Here is an 18476-nt window from a genome sequence, read left to right as displayed (position 1 = left end):
GAACCATCTTGAATACCTCCCTCCCATTTCTGGACCTCTCTGTCTCTATCTCCAGCAACTGACTCAACACGGACATTTGCTTCAAACCCACTGACTGTGACAGCTACCTGGACGAGACCTCCCAACACCCACCCCCTCCATAAAAATGCTATCTCTCAGTCCCAATTCGTCTACCTCTGCTATATCTGCTCTGAGGAGGAGCAATTCCACTCCACGACATCCCAGATGGCCTCCTATTTCAAGGACTGCAATTTTCCCTCCCACGTGATCAACAATGCACATCTCCACCACTTCTCACCCTCCATTCACGACAAGGATAGAACACCCCATATCCTCACCTTCCACCCCACAAATCTTTGGATACTGCACATTGTCCTCTGCCATTTCTGCCACTGACAATCAGATCCCACTACCAGAGATATATTTCTCTCCCCCTCCCCCACCAGCATTCTGCAGAGACCAGTCCCTGTGTGACTCCCTCATTAGGTCCCACTCCCCATCACCCAAACCTACATACCTGGCACCTTCCCTTGCAGCTGCAAGAGGTATAAAACCTGCTCCCACACCTCCTCCCTCACCTCGATCCAAGGCTGCAAAGGATCTTTTCATATCTGGTAGAGATTTTTCTGCGCATCCAAACATCTCATCTGCTGTGTCTATTGCTCTCTATGAGGTCCCCTCTACACTGGGGAGACAGGATGCCAAGTTACAGAATTTTTCAGGGATCATTTCTGGGACACATGCACTAAACAACCTCACCACCCTGTGGCCACTTCAAATCCTCCTCCCACTCCACCAAGGACATGCAAGTCCTGTGCCTCCTCCACTGTCAAATCCAAGCCACCCAACAACTGGAGGAAGAGCGCTTCATCTTCCGCCTTGGGACTCTTCAACTATATGGCATCAACATCAACTGTACTAGCTTCCTAATCTCCCCACCCCCACCTCACCCCAGATCCAACCCTCCAACTTGTTGCTGCTCCCTTGAACTGTCCTATCTGTCCATCTTCCTTCCCACCTATCAACTCCACCTTCCCCTCCAACCTATTTCAATCACCCCCCCTCGACCTGCATCTATCTATTGCCTTTCCAGCTACTTTTTCCCCACCCCCACCCCCACCCCCACCCCACCCCAACTTGATGACCATGAGGGCCAGATTCAAGGGAGCAGGTTGATTTTGCTGCAGTTACCTCTTTTATTGATACAACATTTCCAAATTCCCATTTCTGCTGTAGACAAAAGGAGCACACGCCAACTGGAAATGGGTACCTGCTTCCTGCCTGCCATTTTGGGGCCTTGGCTGTCTGCATTGCACCTTTAAAAATGATGACTATGCAGCTCAATTCCTAGACCTATACGTACATGAGATTTACACAAACAGTGTTTATGGTGCATACCAGGCTTCGCTAACTGAGACTGGACATCAAATTATTTTAGGATTTTTGTGATAATTGAAATAAGATGGAGGCAGAAAATAGTGATAGCCACTGCGGTCACATACCAGTCAGTGTGGACAGTACTAACATGATTCATTGGTGAAGAACCACCCAGAACCAGGTGAAATTCATGAGCTACTGTATAGCCAAGAGTTTGTGAAGGGAGGGGGCTTCGGCAGACCAGTTGTGGTAACATGGACAGCAATCTCCTCAACAAGTCAGAGAGTGTGTATTCTAGTCCTAATGCAAACCCTTGAGATTTTGGACGATGCTGCCAATGCCAGTTTCTGCATGAGATGTCAAATTCTGGCTTTGTCTGCCATTTCTGATAGATGTTCAAAAGAAAGGTTATTGTACCACTTGAAAGAGTGGAAAGAAACCTTCCAGATATCCTAGACTGCTTCCATCATCTGTAAATCAGATTATGTGGGAGCTTGCTGTGCATGAATTGGCTGTTGTGTTTTGGTAGCTGACAACAGTGAGGGCATTTCAAAAGCTGCAAAGGAGTCTGGGACATTCTGAGGCCATAAAATTCTTTGCACGTGTTTGCCAATGGCAGCCAGCTCTACCTCATCACCAGCTCTTTTGATTCACCCTACTGCCTCCGTTGTCTGACTGACTATCCCATCCCCACTACTGGATGTGCAGGTTCAAACTCAGCCACTACTGCAGACTCTATTGGCCACACTCTGAGGCCAATCCAGACTGTTTTCAGCCTTGGTCTCACCAGATTGAGCTTCCGGCCTCACATTTTTGTCCTCGCCAAGAGCAGCTATTTCCACTCCCATGGCACCTCCCAAGTCCACCCGGCCTCAGTTTATCAGAGGCCGTACAGTGGCTCAGTAGTTAGCACTGCTGCCTCACATCGCCAGGGACGTGGGTTTGATCCCACCTTCGGGTGCCAGTCTGTGTGGAGTTTGCACATTCCCCCAGTGTCTGCGTGGGTTTCCTCCCATAATCCAAAGATGTACAGATTAGGTGGATAGGCCAGGGGAAATGTAGGATTACAGGGATAGTGAATCTGGGTGGGAAGCTCTTCACAGGGTTGGTGTGGTCCAGATGGGCTGAATGACCTGCTTCCACACCATAGGGATTCTATATCTGTGCCTGAGACCCTTGTTTATATCTAGAGGCTTCATTACCCCACCAAGTCATCAAATGAATCTTTAACAAAAGCACGAGTATTTTTACTGGTGTATGGCCATAGGTCCTGGTACACCCTCAAAATGAAGTCCTCTGAGGACTCAACAGTGTAGGTGGCCAAAGACTCCTTATACCATAGACATGGAAACCCAAAGAAAGAAGAAACAAATATGAATCACTTGTGGCAAAGTAACAATCTTGGCAATCACCATACTCAAACCTCTCATAGTTCAATCATTGATCAAGTAATGTCAACGTGTGTCAGAGGTTATTTTAAAATCTGCCAGCAGTAAACTGAGCTCTAAGTTTCTCTTGCCTGTGGATTGACAGGGACACAGATTTGTGATGCATTAAATGCCAAGTCCTCCCCCTTTGCAATAGGCGCATGAATTATATTTAGAAGCCCACTTGCAGTTCTTTCTCACATTCTTCACCTGCAAGAGATGAAAGAATGGACCTGGGGTTGCACTGTAGATGCAGTCCATTTGCAAAAGGGTTAGGGTAAGGAACTATGGTGGATACATGGGAATGTATAAAAATACAGATGAAATAAAATACAGTGCTCATAAAAATTACATGTGAATGAGGAGCTAAAATTGATAAATGACACTTATGTTGGGAGTATTGCCAACTGCAATGAAAATAATGATTCCTGGTGAAGGGCTCCTGCCTGAAACATCGATTTTCCTGCTTCTCGGATGCTGCTTGACCTGCTGTGCTTTTACAGCACCACTCTGATCTTGACTCTAATCTCCAACATCTGCAGTCCTCACTTTCACCCTGCAGTGAAAATAATGTTAAGCTTCAAACCAATATGACAATGGCATGTGAAGTATAATTCAGAGGAGTGGGAGGCGGTTTATTTTGGTTGAAGAGCAGGGAGAGGTGGTGTACAATGAAGGCGCTGCCTTCTTGGAGAGAGCAGGAGGTTTTATCTTCCAGTTGCTGTTAAAATTTGTGGCCCTTCCTCTATAGACTGCACCCTTCAATGATTTGAGTGAACCTTCATGAGTGTATGTTAAACATCATCCATCTCCTCCAAATTCTATTTTCCCATTCAGCCTTTAAAAACATAACTCTAATATCACATCAGTCACATGCACATCATACACATTGAATAGTTTGGAGATTTGAAGCCTGTGAGCAAAAAATGTAATAATTCAATTCAGTTTCTACTCAGAATCAGATCTATGAAGTATTTTTTTCGTTATGTAGTTTTCCCTTTTTCCAAAGCTATCTTTGGATTAACATTTTACCAAATGCATATAAGTGCTTAATACTATTGAGGAGAAGGCTTGGCCTTTTAGTTACACTGGGAGCAGGTATAGGACTTGTATTAGAAATGGTCTTTGGGTTTGATGGGACTGTGCAAGGTGAGTTCATTTGGGTTTGGAGTTCAGGCTGACTGGTGAATAGTTGATGCCAACAATGTACTGAGAAGCATGGGAAAAAATTATGGCAATGGATGTGCATTTCAGGCCTCAAACTGATTTCTACAATAATTGAATTCAATATTTGTTTTCATGGCTGCACATGCATATCGCTTGGTGCATGCCCTGCCTCTTTCTCTGTTCTCTGTACCTTTTGTCCTTCTGCCTGTTTATCTATTTTGCTTTGTCTGACTTTCTCTCAGTGCCTCAAAGTTTTAAACAATTGCACTTAATAAACAGCAAAATAGAAGTGATGGTAAGAACTTTTCCATTGGTCTGAGAGGTTTTTAAAACTCAGAAATCTTGGAAGAAATCAGGCTTGGGAAAAACAATCACTCTGATCTTTTATTCTGTCTCTCAGAACTTTTCCTGAAGTTCATAAAATGTTTTAATTTGAACCTGAAAAAAGCAAGTTTACAATCAACATAATCTGTCACACTTGAAACATATTTATTTCCTGTTGTCTCGCTGATGCCCATTTGAACAAATCTATTCACAGTTGATTTTGTCTGAATAAATCTTCTAAAGTAGTATGCTGTTGTCCTCGACATAATTTTGAAATGCCAGAAAGATCATTTCGGGGATTGAAGAAAAGTATTTCAACTGGTTATGCTAGCTTAAATGCACCTGACACATCAGGGGACATTGTGCCTATTGTAAATGCTCTGACTGCAGCTTTCTCCTTCAGCTAGCTCTGGGCAAAATCATTAACTTAAAGCTCAAGCTGTTTGGAAAGACTGAGACTTTTAAATATAACATTTAAGATTTCAAAAGGTGCCAAAGACAATTCAGAGGACAAATTCATTATATTATCATAACCTACACAAGTATTAATGTGTTTATTTGGTTTAGAGTGATAGTTTAGATATTTGGGCAGTTTATATGACAGATGTAGCCCACATCTATTTGCAGTTAGGCATGGTCAGCATCCAGGTGGGGCTCATAAGTGGGAAGTCATAGTTGTGCCACACAGGTACCAGACAATATTTATCTTCAACAACGAGAATCTAGCCACCACTTCTCCAATGGAATTGTAATCACTGAATCTCCCATATTCAACATCTTGTGGCTTATCATTGACTAGATATTGAACTGGACTGGCCATGTAAATAATGTGGTTAACAGCAGCGGAATTCTGTGGTAAGTAGGCCATATCCAGATTCCCCAAAGCCTGTCCATGATCGACAAGGCACAAGTCAGGAGTGTGATCGAATACTCCCCACTTGCTGAAAAGAGTGCAGTTTCAGCAACACTCGAAAAGCTTGATGATCAATAAGGAAAGCAAAGAGTATTATTAACTTTTCCATAAGAATATTTGAATGCAGGAGTAGAATGTGGGTGGCACGGTGGCACAGTGTGGGTGGCACGGTGGCACAGTGGGTGGCACGGTGGCACAGTGTGGGTGGCACGGTGGCACAGTGTGGGTGGCACGGTGGCACAGAGTGGGTGGCACGGTGGCACAGTGGTTAGCACTGCTGCCTCACAGCGCCTGTAGACCCGGGTTCAATTCCCGACTCAGGCGACTGACTGTGTGGAGTTTGCACGTTCTCCCCGTGTCTGCGTGGGTTTCCTCCGGGTGCTCCGGTTTCCTCCCACAGTCCAAAGATGTGCGGGTCAGGTGAATTGGCCAAGCTAAAATTGCCCGTAGTGTTAGGTAAAGGGTAAATGTAGGGATATGGGTGGGTTGTGCTTCGGCGGGTCGGTGTGGACTTGTTGGGCCGAAGGGCCTGTTTCCACACTGTAAGTCTAATCTAAGTCTAATCTAATCTAGAAATGTCTTGCTGCAATTGTATAGTGCCTTGGTGAGATGTCCGTTGGCATATTGTGCACAATTTATCTTCTTGCCACATTGTTTGCAACTAATGTTCACCAGACTAATTCCTGGGATGGCAGAAGTATCTTTTGATGAACTTTGAGGAAACCGGGTCTGTATTCAAGAGTTTAAGCATAAGAGGTAGCCTCATTAAAACTTTAAAAATTCTCACATCATGGGATAGGCTGGATGTAGATAGAATATTTCTGCCCAGCTGTTCAGTCCAAAACCATTAGATATAATCTCAGAATAAGAGGTGAGCTATTTAAAACTGAAATCAGGAGGAATTTCTTCATGTAGAGGGTGGTGAATCTTTGAAATTCTCTGCCCCAGATGAGGTGGTGGTTCAATCTTTGAGGAAGTGCAAAGCAGACATTAGATACTAATTATACAATCTTGATTGGACTCTGGTGGCAGTAAGGTGGCTGGTGAGCCTAGAGCAGGACTCTAGCAATGGCAGTGAGGAGGCAGGTAGCAGAGGGGTGAGCATGGGACCTGGACTCTACATTGATAGAGGCAACATTGGTGAGGTAGGACCAGCAGCAAAAGGTGGCATCTGAGAAGCAGCAACTTCGATGCCGGTCAGGTCTGGTACTGATGGCGGCAAAGCAGTGGCAGAAAGGTTGTATGATCACCTGAAGCTATATCATTTTATTTTTAAATTATTCTTAAATTATTCAAAACTGTGCCAGATCATGGTGAGAGTGGAAGCTTTTCACTATATTTTCCAGTGCAAAATAATTGTGACAATAATAATCATTCATTAAGAGATCTAGAGATAGCACAGTCAAATTGATGTGGATGGTTGGCCATCTAATTGAATGACAGAACATGCTCACTGGCCTCAATGACTTACTCATGAGCATTTTTCCTCTATTCCCAACATTATTCAGGACAAGCCAACCCATTTTTTGGCACCCTATCCACACTCTAAAACATTCTCTCCTTCTGTCACTAGTCCATAATGGCAGCAGTGCATACCAGACGCATGACAGATATTCACAAGGACTTCTTCAAACAGCCATTCCAAGCACCTCTATTAACTGAGAAACAAGGACAGTGGATACATAGAAATACCACCACTTCTAACTTCCCCTCAAAGCCACTTAACATTCAGACCTGGAAAAATATTACCATTTAGTATTGTTGGGGCAAAAATCTATGATCTCCCTCTCTAACAGCTTTGTGGAGGTATCTGTATGAAATGAACTGCAACAGTTCAAGAAGGTGCTTACTACTGCCTTCTCTCTGGCAATAACTGATGACCCAGCCAGACATGTTCACGTCCTGTGAATGAATAAAAAATAAACATTTCAGTCATGGAAGCAAAAGAGTGTCCTTCTTTTCCCAGTTTTCTTTTGAGAAATTTATTTGGTTCATTTTCTTTAGCTGAAATGTTTCTCAATGATTCAAATAGATCTTTAATAGTAACTCCCTCAGTTTATATGAAAGCTGTTCAAGTGTTTAAATTCCTACGTCACATTCATTCCTCTGATTGGCTTCTGCAAAAGATCAACAAATCATGAAAACAAAGTTAGAATATTTAGTGGAAAAAGGAGTTCTTATGGAATGTAAGACTTTGATTGCAAGTGTTTCCTATTAGTTTCCTACAAATGACCAGAAAAACATTTGGTATATTTCAGGTATCTACTCTACACATTTCTCACCTTCATGGTTTGAAAATCTGTAATTATGGACAGCATGGTGGCACAGTGCCTCTACAGCCTCACAGTGCCAGAGACCTGGGTTCAATTCCCGCCTCAGGCGACTGACTGTGTGAAGTTTGCATATTCTCCCCATGTGTGTGTGAGTTTCCTCCAGGTGCTCCGGTTTCCTCCCACAGTCCAAAAATGTGCAAGTTAGGTGAATTGACCATGCTAAATTGCCCGGAGTGTAAGGGGCAGGGGTAAAATGTAGGGGAATGGGTCTGGGTAGGTTGCGCTCCGGTGTGGACTTATTGGGCCGAAGGACCTGTTCCCACGCTGTAAGTAAGTAATCTAATTAATTCTAATAGGTCAGATGGAACTATTGCATAGAATTTCCTACGTAATAGCTGTTATAGCAGACTTTGGAAAAATATTAAGAGCCAGATGTCAGTTTCTGACATAAGCTAATTCCCACCTAAAGGAATTAATACTGCTCCTATATTGCCTGGTCAGTTTTGGGATGGCACCAGTGAGTACCAAGCTAGCAGGCAGTAGTAAAACAGATCAGGTCTGGGAAGAATGATGTAAAATTGATTTGAGTCTGGAGTGGGGATCAGATTGTGGTTGTATTTGTCAGAAATATGGTGGGGGTGATCCAGTGGACTGGTGTAATGGAGGTGTCAGTGGGTGAGGCAGGGGTTGGTTTAATTGCAACCCAAGAGCTACAGGAGAATGTAGCTTTTCCTGGATACCCATTAAACTTAAATGAATTGGAATTTTCAAATTCTCTGGCTTTAATGAACTGAGAGTTCCAGATGCAGGGGTATAATCCATTGGAAAATTCAATTTTCTGGGAAATTCGCACAAAGTCAACTCCATGTGGGATTCTGCATAGGGCCATTCTATGCTGTTCTATCAACTACCTGGCATCTGAATAAATGGGCCAAATAGATTTGTTTGATATTTCAGCCTTTTACTTAATGCATGTTTATGTCCAAACTTTTTTTGCTTTAGAATATGTTTAAAAAGTACAAAGGATAAATCAGTGTATTTTACTTTCTATGCAAAGAAAGCAGTGTTAATATTTCAAGTCTAGTGACCCTTCTTCAGAATTGATCGTAGCTAGGAAAAGGTGGTGTTTATTGTGAGAATGGGTGGGAGAGAAAGTGAACAGATAAGTGCAGATGGGTGTCGAGAGAGGGAAATAAAAGATATTAAGTAATAAGAAAGAGCTTATTGAAAGGGCTCAGTTGACACTAAGCCAGAGAAGAAGTAAATCTGATAATGGGGACTGTAAGTAGGTGAACATGAGTTGGCTATGCTGAAAGCAGCCCTTGTGAATGGCAGAGCTTGGTGTGGGGGAAAATAGGAATTGGAAGAAGCTGTAAACTCTCTAAAATTATTAAACTTGATATTCGATCCTGAAGGTTACAGGATCACCAAGTGGAAAATGAAATGCTGTTCTTTCAGCTTGTGTCGAGTCTCACTGGAGTGCTACAGCAGGCCCAATATAGAAATGTTGGCCACGACACAAAGTGGTGTGTTGAAGTGGCAAACTGGAAGCTTGTTCATTTTTATGGACAGAATGGTGTTGTTCCATAAAGCAATCATCCAGTCTATATTTTGCTTCCACAATGTAGAGGAAAACATATTGTGACCAGCAATTAAGTTGACAAAATGCAGTTTAGGTGACCACATTGCAGAACACCTACATTCTCCCTGTAAAAATGAACACTTCAACCACAGTGTTCACTGGCCAACATTTCTGTTTGGGGCCTGCTGCAGTACTCTAGCCAGGCTTAGTCCAAGCTGGAAGAACCTCTTCCTCCTTGGGGACTCTGTAGCCTTCAGGACTCAATATCAAGTTCAATAATTCTAGAGCCTGAACAACTTCTTCCCTGTCCCACCCCCACACTGCTGACCCTGTCATAAAATGTACTGCTTTCAACATAACTGAATAGATTTCACCAAGTTACAGGGCATTTGTTTTAATGCAAGAAGTGTACTAGGTAAGGCAGATGAACTTAGGGCTTGAATTAATACATGGGAGTATGATGTTATTGCTATTACTGAGACTTCGTTGAGGGAAGGGCAAGTTCGCAACTAAATATCCCAGGATAGAGATACTTCAGGCAGGATAGAGAGGGAGGTATAAGTGGTGGAGGAGTCGCATTACTGGTCAGAGAGGATATCACAGCTGTGCTAGAGGAGGACATTATGGGGGACCCGAGCAGTGAGGTAATATGGGCAGAACTCAAAAGTAAGAAGGATGCGATAGCAATGTTGGGGCTGTACTACAGACCTCCAAACAGCAAGTGTGAAATGGAGGTACAAATATGTAGACAGATTATGGAAAGATGTAGGGGCCAAAGGGTGGTGGTGATGGGAGATTTTATTTTTCCCATTCACTTAGTCTTGGAGACGTTGATAGAGGAGAATTTGTAAGGAGCATCCAGGAGTGTTTTGGAGAGCAGTTTGTAAATAGTTACATTCAGGAAGGGGCCATACTGGACCTGGTGTTGGGGAATGAGCTTGGCTAGTTGGTTGAGATTTCAATGGGGGATTATTTTGGGAATAGTGATCACAATTCCATAAGTTTTAGAATATTTGTGGTCAAAGACACGAGTGGTCTGAAAAGAAGAGTGCTAAACTAGGGGAACACCAACTGTACCAAAATTCAGTAGGAGCTGGGGAATGTGGATTAGGAGCAGCTGTTTGTAGGGATATCCATATTTGACATGTGGGAGACTTTTAAAGAGAGGTTGATTAGAGTTCAGTGGTGATATGTTCCTGTGAAAATGAGGGATAGACATGGCAAGATCAGGGAACTATGGATAACAGGTGAAATTGTGACTCTAGCTAAGAAGAAAAAAAAAGCATACATAATGTCTAGGTGATTGAAAACAGACGAAGCTTTGGAAGAAAATTGGAAAAATACAACTAATCTGAAATGAGAGAATAAGAGGGCTAAAAGGGGTCATGAAATATCTTTAGCCAACAGCGTTAAGGAAAATCCCAAAGCCTTTCATTCATATAGAAGGAGCAAGAGGGCAACTAGAGAAAGGACAAAGGAAGAAAGTTATGCATGGAGTCAGAGAAAATGGGTGAGATTCTTAATGAGTACTTTGCATTGGTATTCATCAAGGAAAAGGACATGATGGATGTTGAGGTTAGGGATAGATGTTTGACTACTCTAGGTCAAGTCAGCATAAGGAGGGAGGAAGTGTTAGGTATTCTAAAAGCTATTAAGGTAGACAAGTCCCATCGTCCGGATGGGATCTATCGCAGGTTATTGAGAGAAGCAAGACACGAAATAGATGGGACCTTAATGGATATCTTTGCAGCATCCTTGAATACAAGTGGGGACTGGAGAATCGCTAATGGTATCCCCTTTTTTATGAATGGTAGTGAGGATAATCCAATTAATTATAGACCAGGGAGCCTGTCGTCAGTGGTAGGGAAGCTGCTATAGAAATACTCAGGGATAGGATCTATTTACATTTGGAACAAAATGGGCTCATCAGTGATAGGAAGCTTGGTTTTGTGCAGGGAAGGTCTTGTTTTACAAACTTAATAGAATTATTTGAGGAAGTGACAAAGTAGATTGCCAAGGGAAGGGCCATAGAAGTCAGAAACATGGACTTCAGTAAGGCATTTGATAGGGTTCCCCGTGCTAGGCTGGTGGAGAAAGTGACATTGCATGAGGTTCAGGGTGTACTTGTTGGATGGATAGAGAACTGGCTGCGTAGCAAGAGACAGAGTGTAGTTGTGAAAGGGAGTTTCTCAAAATAGAGAACTGTGACTAGTGGTGTTCCACAGGGATCCATGCTGGGACCACTGTTGTTGGTGATATACATAAATGATCTAGAGGACCGCATAGGTGGTCTGATTAGTAAGTTTGTAGATGACACTAAGATTGACGGAGTAGCAGATAGTGAAGTGGATAATCAGAGAATGCAGCAGAATAGATTAGATTTCCTACAATATGGAAACAGGTCCTTCAGCCCAACAAGTCCACACCAATCCTCCGAAGAGTAACCCACACAGACCCAATCCCCTACATTTACCCCTGACTAATGTACCTAACACTATGGGCAATTTAGCATGGCCAATTCACCTAACCTGCACTTCTTTGAATTGTGGGAGGAAATGGGAGCACCCGAAGGAAACCCATCCAGCCACGGGGAGAATGTGCAAACTCCACACAGATGGTTGCCCAAGGTGGGAACCAAACCAGGTCCCTTGCGCTGTGAGGCAGCAGTGCTAACCACTGAGCCACTGTGCCGCCCTAAATATAGATGGATTTGAGAGTTGAGTGGAGAAATGGCAGATGGAGCTCAAAGTGAGGTGATGCATTTTGAAAGATCAATTCTCAAGCAAACTATATGATAAATGGAAAAGCCCTCGGGAAAACTGGTGTACGGAGGGATCTGGGTGTTGAGGTCCATTATACCCTGAAGGTGGCAACACAGCTTGATCAGGTGATCAAGAAGGCATATGGCATGCTTTTCTTCATCGGACAGGGTATTGAGTACAAAGGTTGGGTACATGTTACAGTTGTATAGGACTTTAGTTTGGCACATTTGGAAAACTGTATATAGTTCTGGTCACCACATTACCAAAAGGATGTTGATGGAGAGGGTACACAGGAGGTTCACCAGGATGTTGCCTGGTATGGAGGGTGCTAGCTATGAAGAGAGGTTGTGTAGATTGGGATTATTTTCATTAGAAAGACGGAGGTTGAGGGGGGACCATTTTGAGATCAACAAAATCATGAGAGGTATAGACAGAGAAGATAACAAGAAGCCTTTTCCCAGAGTGGGGGACTCAGTTACTAGGAGTCAGGAGTTCAAGGTGTGAGGGGAACATTTTAAGGGAAACATGTGTGGATAGCTCTTTACGTAGAGGGTGGTGGGTGCCAGCGAAGGTAGTAGAGGCGGGTACAATAGCATCATTTAAGATGTATCTGTACAAATACATGAATGGACATGGAGCAGAGGGATACAGATCCTCAGAAAATAGGCAACAGGTTTAGATAGAGGATCTGGAGCAGCACAGGCTTGGAGGGCTGAAGGGCCAGTTTGTGTTCTGTACTTTTCTTTGTCCTTGTTCTTTGTTCTTTGTCCCCATTATCAACTTCTCTTCCTTCCCAGGCTTACTATCATCCACCCCTTTTTATTGCCTAACTGCCCCCTCCTTCCCACCCGTCCCATGAACGCTCTGCCCTTTGTCTCCATATATCTGCTCACTTATCGACCCCATCCTCTGTCATTGTAGCAAGGAAAAGGTAACATTTATGCTCTCCATTCTAAAGGAGGGTCTCTGAACTCAATATGTTAACAGTGCTTTCTATCCAAAAATGATGCAAACCTGCAGAGTTTCTTTAGCTCTGAGTTTGCTTTAGATCTGCAGCATCCACACTTCCCTATCTTGTTTTGCCATCTGACTTGTGGTCTGAAATTTCTTTATTGCTATGGCTGCTTAACCTGGTTGATGATCTCAGAGCTGTTAAACAGCAAGTATCCCCATGGTTGATGATAGAAACACTGCTGCAAATGTGTTGCTGGTCAAAGCACAGCAGGTTAGGCAGCATCTCAGGAATAGAGAATTCGACGTTTCGAGCATAAGCCCTTCATCAGGAATAAGAGAGAGAGAGCCAAGCCGGCTGAGATAAAAGGTAGGGAGGAGGGACTAGGGGGAGGGGCGATGGAGGTGGGATAGGTGGAACGTGGCTGAAGAGCTTCTGTGCAGAGGAGATGACCTGGGGGGTGCAGTGAGAGAGGGACTCACTGAAATCCTTGTAGAGGGAGGAAGAGAGCTTCTTCAAGGAAGGCATCCTCTTACAAGGATGCCTTCCTTGAAGAAGCTCTCTTCCTCCCTCTACAAGGATTTCAGTGAGTCCCTCTCTCACTGCACCCCCCAGGTCATCTCCTCTGCACAGAAGCTCTTCAGCCACGTTCCACCTATCCCACCTCCATCGCCCCTCCCCCTAGTCCCTCCTCCCTACCTTTTATCTCAGCCGGCTTGGCTCTCTCTCTCTTATTCCTGATGAAGGGCTTATGCTCGAAACGTCGAATTCTCTATTCCTGAGATGCTGCCTAACCTGCTGTGCTTTGACCAGCAACACATTTGCAGCTGTGATCTCCAGCATCTGCAGACCTCATTTTTTACTCGAAGATTTTAACCTACTGCGAATCCTCTTACAAGGATGCCTTCCTTGAAGAAGCTCTCTTCCTCCCTCTACAAGGATTTCAGTGAGTCCCTCTCTCACTGCACCCCCCAGGTCATCTCCTCTGCACAGAAGCTCTTCAGCCACGTTCCACCTATCCCACCTCCATCGCCCCTCCCCCTAGTCCCTCCTCCCTACCTTTTATCTCAGCCGGCTTGGCTCTCTCTCTCTTATTCCTGATGAAGGGCTTATGCTCGAAACGTCGAATTCTCTATTCCTGAGATGCTGCCTAACCTGCTGTGCTTTGACCAGCAACACATTTGCAGCTGTGATCTCCAGCATCTGCAGACCTCATTTTTTACTCGAAGATTTTAACCTACTGCGAATCCTCTTACAAGGATGCCTTCCTTGAAGAAGCTCTCTTCCTCCCTCTACAAGGATTTCAGTGAGTCCCTCTCTCACTGCACCCCCCAGGTCATCTCCTCTGCACAGAAGCTCTTCAGCCACGTTCCACCTATCCCACCTCCATCGCCCCTCCCCCTAGTCCCTCCTCCCTACCTTTTATCTCAGCCGGCTTGGCTCTCTCTCTCTTATTCCTGATGAAGGGCTTATGCTCGAAACGTCGAATTCTCTATTCCTGAGATGCTGCCTAACCTGCTGTGCTTTGACCAGCAACACATTTGCAGCTGTGATCTCCAGCATCTGCAGACCTCATTTTTTACTCGAAGATTTTAACCTACTGCGAATCCTCTTACAAGGATGCCTTCCTTGAAGAAGCTCTCTTCCTCCCTCTACAAGGATTTCAGTGAGTCCCTCTCTCACTGCACCCCCCAGGTCATCTCCTCTGCACAGAAGCTCTTCAGCCACGTTCCACCTATCCCACCTCCATCGCCCCTCCCCCTAGTCCCTCCTCCCTACCTTTTATCTCAGCCGGCTTGGCTCTCTCTCTCTTATTCCTGATGAAGGGCTTATGCTCGAAACGTCGAATTCTCTATTCCTGAGATGCTGCCTAACCTGCTGTGCTTTGACCAGCAACACATTTGCAGCTGTGATCTCCAGCATCTGCAGACCTCATTTTTTACTCGAAGATTTTAACCTACTGCGAATCCTCTTACAAGGATGCCTTCCTTGAAGAAGCTCTCTTCCTCCCTCTACAAGGATTTCAGTGAGTCCCTCTCTCACTGCACCCCCCAGGTCATCTCCTCTGCACAGAAGCTCTTCAGCCACGTTCCACCTATCCCACCTCCATCGCCCCTCCCCCTAGTCCCTCCTCCCTACCTTTTATCTCAGCCGGCTTGGCTCTCTCTCTCTTATTCCTGATGAAGGGCTTATGCTCGAAACGTCGAATTCTCTATTCCTGAGATGCTGCCTAACCTGCTGTGCTTTGACCAGCAACACATTTGCAGCTGTGATCTCCAGCATCTGCAGACCTCATTTTTTACTTGATGATAGAAACACAGCAATGTTGCAGACAAAAAGTGAAATCCACACCACTGAGATCTCAAATCTTTGTGGACAGCTTTGATTAAGGTTGTTATTATTACTTTACCACTGAACACTCAGTCTGGATGATACAACTATCCTCATAAGTCATTGTCATCTTCACTTCCATCTTTATCTTTCACTCTTCTTCTTTACAAGTGCTTTTATACTAAGCAATACTTGTGTTAGCAGTCCTTGCTTCCATTGCCTGGGGCTTACAGAGCTGGCTGCAAACCAAAGATAAATCAGCTGGATTCATTAAGACCATCTGCCAGCTAGACTTTGGCGGGCTGATGATGCTAGTATAGGTCTTGCTTGCACAAAAGCAGCATTACTGTTACCACAGAAGAAAATATGGCAGTTAGGAAGCAGAAGATGCATCGACCCTAGATTCAGTTTTACGTAATTTAAGTAATGTGCTGCTTAAAATGCAAGCATGCATAGAACAAAAGTACACATTAGACTGAAGTTACCTTGTGTCAATTGAAGATAACTAAAGATAAATTAGTTCTCTTACTTACCTTCTTGAACGACTTCCAACATGTGTATATGCTGCCTTCCAACATGGCATATGGCCTGGCTGTCTATCCGGCTAACCTACTTTTGTATACCAGAATGGAATGTTGTCACTTTATCTGTCAATATTTAATGCTTTACTCACAATCAGCAAAGAAGAACAGGTCAGCCTGCAGCTTGGGAATAGCTAGGCTCAAAGGTTCCTGTTCACAATACTCAAGCTTGATTGAATGCATCCAGTTGGAAGATGCTTACACTTGGCAGTAATGATGCTATTCAAAAGAACTTGTACCAAAGGCTAATATTACATATGGAGTTAAAACATATTATTATGTTATGTTAAAACATATTATGATATTATTTTTAAACATGGAGTTGGCATTGACTTCGACTGTTATAATATAAAGTAAAATGCCCTATTTATCTTTCGTAAATTCTATATTTTATTCTAAGCATCCAAGGAACAGGAAATTCGACGTTTCGGGCCAGAGCCCTTCATCAGGAATGAGGCTGATGAAGGGCTCTGGCCCGAAACGTCGAATTTCCTGTTCCTTGGATGCTGCCTAACCTGCTGTGCTTTAACCAGCAACACATTTTCAGCTCTGATCTCCAGCATCTGCAGACCTCACTTTTTACTCGTATATTTTATTCTACTCATTGATGGCTTAGTCACAGCAAAAATAAGAGATCTCAGATTGGACAGAAATGTAATTGTGTTCGGGATGAGATGAACTATTTTCATAATGACCATTAACTCTTTTAGAACTGCAGACCATTTCAACTCAAAATAATTGCTCTGGCAACTTGGCTGATATGAAAAAGTAATGGTTCTTAAGTACTAATGTTTTAATGTTAGTATTATATAGATTTCCCCTATCCTAATGATGTCACAGTTTCTGTGTGGAGACAAGGAATTCTATTATAGCATTTGGAAGAAACAAATGCACCTGTAACAACTCCCTAAGGTCCTATTAATTATGCCTGTACATATTGCTATCCCATAATAGACTTTCTTATGACCTAAGAACAGTTCCTCTTCTGTTTATACTCTACGGTGGTGCATCCTCACCAACAGTTACTAGATAGGCTCATTACAAAATGAAGAGAAAAATAAAGCAAACTACCTCAAACAAGCGGTAATGATCAAAACCAGGTAGACCTTGTCGATTATGAGGTCCATGATTGGGGTTGTTAACCTGGGCCAATCAGGAAGCTCTGCCCAACCAACAGTGGGGGGTGGGGGGTGCTGGTGTAGTGCAGTGGTAGTGTCCCTACCCTGGACCAAGGGACCCAGGTTCAAGTCCCACCTGCTCAATAGGTTTACAATAACATTACTGAACAAACTTAAAAATCACATAACACCAGGTTATAGTCCATTAAAGGTCAGGCAGCATCTAAGGAACAGGAAATTCGACGTTTCGGGCAAAAGCCCTTCATCAGGAAGGGCTTTTGCCCGAAACATCGAATTTCCTGTTCCTTGGATGCTGCCTGACCTGCTGCGCTTTAATCAGCAACACATTTTCAGCTCTGATCTCCAGCATCTGCAGACCTCACTTTTAACTCTATAGTCCATTACACCCGATTACACCCCAGTCCAACACAGGCATCTCCAAATCATTTCTGGACAAGGTGATTAGGAGAAATAGGTTCATTAAAAAGTAGATAAATAAACAGCGGATTGTGTTTTATTTTTCTCTTCCTGGTGGTAGTATACGAATAAAGCTTTCTGAACTCAATATTTCTTCACTGTTTCCTACACCTACACACACATGACATGGGAGCCGGGGAGAAATAAGCACTACCACTGTTTGGCAGTAGTGTTGGGAGGGGATATAAAAATAAAGTATAACCAGGGAATTAGAATCTCCTCAATTTTGGAAAAAAGAAGAAAAAAAGAAACATAAACAGGGGATTATGTTGAGGTCTGTGTGTCCCAAGAGAAGGAACACCTGGTGTCTACCAATACTTTTGAAGTCTTCAAGGAAAAGACCTTGGGGTGTGAAGTGTTTTACTCCCCCCTCCAATTCTATTTTGATTGGATCCCTACTCTTTCCTTCACTTTTTTGATCATGTAGGCATTGCCCTCGAAGAGAAGGGTATTATTTGGCACCGGCCCTCAAGTGTTACTTTTTCTTCCTGTTGGTGGATTATGAGTAAAGTTTTCTGTACTTGATGTTTATTCACTGTGTCCTGCACCTTAAAAAAACAACACAGAAACAGGGGATTTATTTTTCCTTCCTGGTAGTGTTATAATAAAATTTTCTATACTCAATGTTTTTTACTGTGCCAATGCCTACGTGCACACAACATAGGTGTTGGGGAGAAATAAGCACTACTGCTGTTTGGCAGTAGTGTGGGAAGAAAGAAAAAAAGAGAAAAAAGAGAAAACAAAACATAAACATGGGATTTAGAATCTCACGAGTTGAGCTGACTGACCCCAAATTGGCTGACTAAAGCCAATGTACAGTGCACAAGTAAATAAAGGGGGACTGGGATGGGATACCAGCCTCGGTGAGTTATTTCAGTGACGATGGGAGAAAACAGTGCGTGCCTGAAGAACATTTGTTCACCACAGTTATCTTGGAGTTGGGGATAAGCATTTCTGGTATCATCCCTTTATTTGAAAAACTTGACTTGTTTGATCCTGCCATCGAAGGCTAGGCCCAGTATGGGGAAAGAATACAATATTTTTTCCAGGCTAATGATTTTGGGATAGATGAAGAGCAACAAGTAATTTTTCTGACTGCTTGCAGACCTGCAGCATTTTGGTTACAAGGGACTTAACCTTCCCAGAGGGACCAGACACTAAAACCTTCCAAGCGTTGACAGAGTTGGTTAAG

Source organism: Hemiscyllium ocellatum, chromosome 2, assembly GCF_020745735.1.
Source record: "Hemiscyllium ocellatum isolate sHemOce1 chromosome 2, sHemOce1.pat.X.cur, whole genome shotgun sequence".
Taxonomy (NCBI): Eukaryota; Metazoa; Chordata; class Chondrichthyes; order Orectolobiformes; family Hemiscylliidae; genus Hemiscyllium; species Hemiscyllium ocellatum.
This window is presented reverse-complemented; position numbering follows the sequence as displayed.